Source organism: Chenopodium quinoa, unplaced genomic scaffold (genome assembly GCF_001683475.1).
Source record: "Chenopodium quinoa cultivar QQ74 unplaced genomic scaffold, ASM168347v1, whole genome shotgun sequence".
Taxonomy (NCBI): Eukaryota; Viridiplantae; Streptophyta; class Magnoliopsida; order Caryophyllales; family Amaranthaceae; genus Chenopodium; species Chenopodium quinoa.
In genome coordinates, this window is record NW_018744504.1 from 1,081,376 (window position 1) to 1,090,212 (window position 8,837).

An 8,837-nucleotide genomic window follows, 5' to 3' on the forward strand; every position below is an offset into this window, starting at 1 on the left:
TTATGATTCGACGTGAAAAGTACTCATCACTAGGTTTGGTTTTGGGGAGACACAAATGGGTGTCTGCAGAGCCCCACTTTGACTGAGTTTGGAGAAACGCAGGTTTCGAAAACAAAAGTCAAACTATCGATAGGGACGGAGAATGATTCAGAACGTTCTGCGATTCTAAATCAATCTTGTAACGCTGATACCTGCAAACTAGCGTTAGTTAAACAGATAAAAGAGTTAAGAAACGCGTATCTTGCACCATCGAGCACACGTCTCTTAAAGTAACCGATTTGCTGCCGCATTGCTGTTGTTTCGACGACCTCCTGCCAAGAGAATGCCATCCCACTTGAAAACCGCTACGCTTGTAACTGCTTCCAATTTAAAAGACTGCTTCACTTGAAACGATCCTCTTCCGCTTTGATAATATTCCACGTCCAAGGGAATAATATCGAAGATTTCTTCGCTTGAAACAATCCCCTTCCGCTTTGTGACCATCTTCCACGTCTAAGGGAACATACTTGAAATTACCTTCAGTTGTTTGTTACAACTCTCCACAATCCATGGAACTCCATCTTGCTGTTTCGATGTTCACACGTCTTTGAACAAAGAGTTTCTTTTTTTGGATATGTCCACGCGTCTATGAACAATAGAGCTTCTTTATTTTTTAATATGAACTTTTGAATGATGTGTCCACGCGTCTCTGAACAAAGAGCTTGATAATAGGATGCCCACGCGTCTCTTGAGCAAAAGAGCTTGAAAAAAATATTCAAGCGTCTCTGAACAATAGAGCTTTTGATGATATGCCCACGCGTCTCTAGAGAAAAAGAGCTTGATGGAAATGTTCACGCGTCTCTGAACTAAAGAGCTTGACATAAATGTCCACGCGTCTCTGAACAAAGAGCTTGAAAGAAATGTTCACGCGTCTCTGAACAATAGAGCTTGAAAATAGGATGCCCACGCGTCTCTGAACAAAAGAGCTTTGATGATAATATTCCGAAAAAAAATTCCCGAAGACCAACGCTTGTCGATCTCTAAAGCTCGCTTGAACTTTGCTTCCGCTAAAACCAGTATGTCGGTGTCTCCATGATGAGCCAATTCATACCATGCATCTTTCTCGTGGTATGAGTGGATTGGGCATTCGTTGTTTGTCTTCCTTGGTGTTGCTAATGGAACAAGTTTGGAGATTTTCTTACAAACCCACAACTGCTAGTTTCGAAAGTTATCAATTTACGCACAATCTTTCTTTCCAACAACTCTAATAGTTGGTCTAGATTTTCTAGTCGTCACTCGTACTGCCTTCGGTGTTTACTTAAGGCGGACACTATTTTACAATAGGTTTGAAACTAGAAAATAAGTAATGGGCGGTCAAGTCTAGCCAGCTCGGCTAATTGGGTCAATGGTAAAATTTTTGAAATCAAACCCAGAATTTTATTAAACAATATAGCAGATCGTAATGTCAGTTTTTTTAAGTTTAAGAGAATTACAAGTGCAAAGTCAAGTGTTCCTGATATGCCCTAATGTATACATATGCCCTTGTTACATTTGGGAATTACACTTCATATTGAAATTAGGGCATATTTCAATGAGAAGTCATGTTTGAAGAATTACAAGTGTGAAGTCTAGTGTGCTATTCCAAATATATACACTTTTAAACCAAAGTTCCAAGAGAATGTATAAGTGAAAATCATACACTTGTGTAGGGAATATTCAAACATCAGATTTGAGCCCACCGTGATCATGCACTTAAGCATAGTGGTGTTCAAAGGGAAGGAAGCTAGAGCAAAAGAGTCGCCAACATATTTTAGGAACTTGTAAACCGTCCACAAGGTGAAGGTTACACCCTATTCACAATCTATCACAAAGATCTCTAATTCTATAGTGGTCCTGAACCATACTGGATATTCGAAAATGATGTACGAATCCAATCTAAAAGAGAATAAACCCTTCCTAAATAGGCCTTTACTTTGTTCTTCTCATATTCATGTGTGCTTTCCAATTAACATACAATAATTAAATTAATCCACATTCGCCTAAATAAAATTATTAATTATTTTATTAGGCGTGATTTCAAGTACAAATTCCCTTTAAACCTTCAAAAGAGCGGGCGTTATCAAGCAATAACAATTATAATAAACAACATAATAATATTGATTCCACAAATCACCTCATCAAAATAATAATAATCTCATCAAAGCATAATAATATTAGCAAGATCCTAGGCATGATACTAACATGCTTGATAACATAACAAATCCTAGCATGTCACTAATTAATAAAAATCAAAACTTTAGCCCTTACATGATACTAGGAAGAAATAAAATATTATAAATATTAATTAACTTCCCAAACATGATACTAAGAATTAAAATAATAATCTAAGCATGATTCTTAAAGAAATAGAGCAATTGAATTACTCACTTTGAATCCTTGTACCTCTTTCTATTAAAAAAATACACACATTAGTAACTTCATAATATATTACATCAAACAATAAATCTAATCAAAGAATTGTAATATAGATTTGGGACCAAACCCTCAATATCAACCTTTCACGTCGAGGTCTAAGGAAAATTCGATCTTGGCTAGGTGTATTATTGTATCATGAATGAATAATAGTGATCAAATAAAGAAAAATAAAAGAGATGTGTTTAATGTGTTTAGGCTAGGCTTAGAAAGAGAATTGAGAGAGAAAGAATAAGCATTAGCTCAGAAAGGGAAAAGAGATGATAATTATTGGTGATCAAGCTTGTTGATGATTGAAAAGGGGTGAAAATACCTTTATATATATATATATATATATATATATATATATATATATATATATATATATATATATATATATATATATTTGACAAAAAATAGGGTCAAAAGATTAGAAAAAGATCTGAATTCGAATCAGAATAAAACTCTTGCGATAGGTAGCAGTTTTGGCAGTTTTTGTTTTTATCATATCTTTTGATCCCGAAATTTGAATAAGATAAATAATATGTCGCTTGAAAGATCTTGAAGTCCACTTTCCAACCCAGTTTCAATCATATTAAAATATTTTTTAAATAAAATTTATGACGGAAATAGTGGGACAGTGTTAGTTTTGGATAGAGTTTCGTATTTGTTTCATAACTTTTTCGTTATAGCTCATAATTAATATTATAATATGTCATTGGAAAGATAATTTCAAGGTTTCTCCAACCATATAATATTTTTATAAAAATTATGAGGCACGAAAATAATATCTGACTGTCTCTGAACGTCTTTCAATTTGAATAGAATTAGGACTTTAAAAAAGAGAAATTTTAGGAAAATTTGGATTTTGGTACCTCGAAAATGGGGGTAATTGAATTTTAGTACCCATCTAATATTTTATTTTAAATTGGTACCTCAAAAATGACTAAACTATAGATATCAGTACCTCCGTTAGCATTCTGTCAACTTTGTCGTTAGTGGGTCCCATTATCTAATTATTTAATAATTTAATTTATTAAAAAAAAAAGAAAAAAACATTTAATTAAAAAAAACTTAAAAAATAATAAAAAAAACTTAAAAAATAAAAATAATAATAAAAAAAACTTAAAAAAATTAGAAGTACCCCACCACCCACCCTGCCTCCCCGCGCCGACGCCACCCCCCCCCAGCCCTGCATCCCCGCGACGACGCCCCCCCCCCCACCAACCCTGCCTCGAAATCACCCCTTCCCCCTTTCCCCCAAATCAATTTTTAGGGTTTTAGGGTTAAATTTCTGAGTTGTGGGTGGTGGGTTTCGGGGTTCGTGGGTGGTAGGGTGGTGGGTTTCTGGGTTCGTGGGTTGTGGGTGGTGGGTTTAGGGGTTCGTGGGTGGTCGGGTTGTGGGTTTCGGGGGTTCGTGGGTGGTGGGGTGTGGTGGGTTTCGAGGTTCGTGGGTGGTGGGTTTAATTTCTGGGTTCGTGGAATCGTGGGTGGTGGCCCTGGTGGGTTTATGGGCACCCCTGCCTGGCCGCGGCGGCAGCTGCTGTGGCTGGGCTTCGTGCCTGGCTGCGGCGGCAACTGTTGTGGCTGGGCTTCGTGCCTAGCCGCGGCGGCAGCTGCCGTGGCTTGGTGGTTGCCGTTGGCCGCGTGGCTGGTGGATTTTTTTTATTTTATTAGTTTTTTTTTGTTTTTTTATTTTAAAAATGTTTTTTTTAATAATTTAAATTATTAAATAATTAGATAATGGACCCCACTAACGGAAAACTTAACGGAACATGGACGGAGGTACCAAAACCTATAAAGTTACAATTTTGGAGATACCAATTTAAAATAAAATTTTAGATGGGTACTAAAATTCAATTACCCCTATATTCGAGGTACCAAAATTCAAATTTTCTGAAATTTTATTCAATTTCAAACTGTTGATTATTATCTTTTGAAAAGGATAGATTAGTTACTTTTAGAGACTTCTTAGAAATTCCTAATAAATCCTAATTTTTAAGAAATATAATTAACATTAATGGACCTTCACATGATCATTGGGTCCGCATATAAAGCTTGTATTAGGCCCAATTTAGTATTTTGGCAATAAGTTCCTCGTTATAACTCGGAATCGGGCTTATAATATATTGTTGGAAAGCTCTTTCCAATATCCTTCCAACTACACAAATATTGGACTTATATTATGGATTAAAAAAACTAGTTTTGACATTTTTCATAAATAGAACACGAAATGAATGATTTTAAGGGACAAGAAATGAATTATTTTGGGTTTAAAGGCACAAAGTGAATGGTTTTGGTTTAAAACATTTTAGGACAGGTTAGAAAGGGAAATTTACAAGAATCTTCAACATTTCACCATATGCGATAATCAATGACGTGAAATATACCCATCATTGGGTTTGGTGTTTGGGGAGACACAATAAGGTGTCTACAACTTGACTTCCTAATTTAAAATAATACACTTGTAATTCCCAAATGTAACCAAAGTTCCAACTGAATTTCATGCCCTAAATATTATTTTTAGAATATATCCTAATGTAAAGTGGGCATAAAGAATTAGCAATATCATTAAGGCATATTCAAAATAAGAAGTCAAGTGGGCATAGAGAGTTATTATTACAAGTATGCTTCAAAATGCTTAGTATGTAGCATTCTTGAGTTTGCACTATTCATATAATTCACTTGGAGCAAAGTTGTTAATGTTAAATTAGGGCACAATGTTTGTATATGTTTGCACTACTACATTGTGCTCTCGCATTTAAGGTGAAACTTCATCACAGAGGTGTTTCGATTCAATATGTGTTTTGTAATCTTTGTAATTTCCAGTCAGAGGATTTACAACATCTTGTAGGATGTGCTTTAGCGCACGAACAGTTTTGAGGGGTCGATGCCTCAGTATTCGCTCGGAATTTATTGGAGACCTTCTCTTTAGATTGGATTCAAGATCTTCTCCGACTTTTTATTAGTCAGGATGGGCCTTCTAGTACTCGCTTAGGTACCTTCGTTGGTATACTTTGAAGTATTTGGTTAATTATGTCGGAATTCTAGAAAGGTAGCTTCATCGGTACGCTTTGAAGTATTTGGTTAGTGATGTCGGAATTCTAGAATCTTTAGGGATTTTAATGATACTTGGCATTTTGTTTCACAGTTTGCGGAGGTTAATGACACACATACAGTCTTTGTTAGCACAAACACTTCTAGAAACTCCCCATCTATTACTTGGGGTGATTATGGTGCCTATCCTCCCCTAGGGCTTTACATAGCTTAGCTTGGACTGATTAACCAAGGGAGTGCTTTACTTTCTCTGGAAATAGATGGTTCTTAGATTAAAGATACTCAAAAAGTTGGGATGGGATGGTGCTTGGATACTGATGACCCGTTGGATGATCGAATCATTGGCGAAAGTAACTTCAGGGTTTGTACATCAGCTTTACATGTAGAGGCAATGGCATGCATGTATGGGTTACAATGGGATTTTGATCAAGGGTTTAATTCCCTCATGGTATTAACTGATTTATATTCTCTTGTAACCCTCCTTCGAGGGATGGTCATGGTAATTAACATTGAATACCTTTGGCTCATCCCCAATATTAAACAACTTGACTCAATCTTTCAGTATTGTAATATTATACATAAGGTTGATCGTCAGTGTGTTCATCGTGCTCACACATTGCTAGAGAAGTTACAATTAATTTAATCTGCTTTAGTATTAATAAGTAATATGTTTTTATCCTTTGTCAAAAAAATTGTTGCAATTGACAAAAAAAAATTTAAAAAAAAAGTCCTCAGGTACACATTTTGTTCAACTCCTTGATACTTAGAAAGCTCTTAAAATCACAAAGTATTTGTCACACTCATTGTTTCGTCATTCGAGAAGGAAGCATCATCATCTTCTTGCGATGAAGAACAAGTTTCCACCCGATGACAAGCTGGTGGTGTTTATGGAAAAGGAGAGAAGCAAGGTCATCCATGGAGAAAGAGAGAAAAAGTTTGATTGCTTGAGATTCTTAGATATTTCAAAAAAATGCCCAAAAAATCAAATTGAGACTTTCTTATGTGATGTATAATTGTTGAAATTGATTTTTCCATATGATTGTATGTTGAATTGTGAACATTTTGATAACATATGCATGTATTTTGGTTGAGAAATGACCAAGTTATGTTATACCCATGACCTTTAGTACGAGATCTTCAATGGAGGTTCCGCCATTGTTATATATATCATAAAACAAATTATACATATACTAAAAATAATTATACATACTCCATCAAATAATTTATAACCTCCAATAATTTATACATATCCTCTAGATGATGTCCTTTATTTGCTATATGATATCATGGTTGGATGATATCCTCTATAGGCTATATGATATCATTTATGATTGTGTCTATGATATGATTGAAATCTTTTGTTGGCTGGATGATATCCTCTATTGGCTATATGATATCATGGTTGGAGGATATCCTCTATGGGCTATATGATATTATCCAGCCATGATATCATATAGCCAATAGAAGATATCATCCCGGATCCAGCCAATAGAGGATATCGTCCCTCCAATTGAGGATATCAAAAATCCGCATTTTGTCAGTCCGAACTAACAAAAACATTTCGTCAATCCGGATTGATGCAATATCTTCTCCTTAAAAATAAGAAGGGACCACTAATATTATTGTTAAACCACTTCACTGCTTTTGAAACTATATTAAGAAATGCACCCAACTCCTCTTCACCATTAAAAATCCACACTTTTTACATCCACTTTACTAACAATTAAAAGAAATTAACTCACTCAACTTTTTTCTCTTTGTGTTTTTTAAGTGATCCAAATAGAATAGGCATGTATTCCAATGCATGACTAATAATTTCTTTGATTATAAGTAAATAGAAATTATAAAAAGTTTATATATGAAAAGTAAATATACATTAAGATGATTTCAACAAATACTCATATTATTGTAATTTTTTTATGTATAAATCACTAACAACTTTGGTTTAAGTTAATTATATGAATAATGCAAAGAGCCCAACCTGAATAGTTATAAAAAAAATAAAGGGAGTATCTTAAACATTCTTCTCATTAAAAAATCTCATTTATTATGGAACGAGAGAATAATAAAAAAATTAATCTTTTCGTTATTTTAAATGCAACATTTTGACTTTTGTATTTTATTCATATACTAACTTTGACTTAATTAATATACATTTGTATAAATAAAAACACACATACTATTATGTAAAATAGAGGTGCTTTAAAAAATTAGGTTTGATTATGCCTGAGCATAAGCATAAAATTTCATGCTCAAACCCGTAAAAGAGTATTAAGCTTTGAAGCTTTTGGGTCGTATTTAGATTTTAAACTAAAAAAGTGTTTTTAGGGTTGCCCATTGTCACACCTTTTTAATTTCAAGCTAGGCCACATTGAACTGAGCCATAGTTGTTCACCTCTAATGTAATTTAATGTTGGATTAACATACTTTCATAATATCAATTTTCGATCAAAAATTATTTATAATGCACAATTATTATGTATATTTCTTTTGTTCTTTTAGTTTTAACGTTTTGATTTTCACGATTGTGAATATGTATATGTAAATTTAGCTCTTACTATTATGTATATTGACTTAAATTAATTAATTAATTGATTAATTAGGCAAAGTTCTTTAAGTCATTAATTTTAGTCTCAACACAAATCAACAAACGGTTAAGAGAAACATAGAATATATATGCACAACAAATAATGCACAATTAGTCAAGTAGGCACAATATGATGCAATGAGTTTGCAACCTAACCATGGCTCTAGTTCTCTACAGTTCGGGATATGTTTTAGTCAATAGGGGGTCCATGGTTAAATGTCCGGATGCACCGCGCGGAAGCCTAACCGTGAAGGGTTGGCGCGAGTGGATGGGACACCGCAAGTTTTAGAAAAAACTCACTTCCATGGTTTGGTGAATTCAACATCTCGGATGTACCCTTTGTTGCCAGGAGCGTTCAATCGGGTAGATGGAGCATGAATTCCCAGAGGGTTATTTCCATATGTAGAACACATATGGGTTTCAGAAAAGTGAGAAAAAATTCAATCAGGAAGTAGGATCGAGCAAACAATACGAAAAACCGGTCGAAATTAGAACGCATATTTCTGGCTCGGTATTGGGGGAAATTGGCGCCAACAAACAGAGACTGGCGCCAACTTTTAACTGTAGCGCCTGGCGCCAATACTGGCGTCTGGCGCTACGGCTAAAAGTTTGGTGCCAAGCTCTGGCCCCTGACGCTACTTCCCACATGCCTCAGTAGCTTTCTGTGCTCGATAAAATCTTCCGGTTTCGCGCGGTGTTATTTCAGTCCTAGTTCTGAAAGACATTCCTCAAATTTCCTACGTGTAAAATCCTATATTTTTTA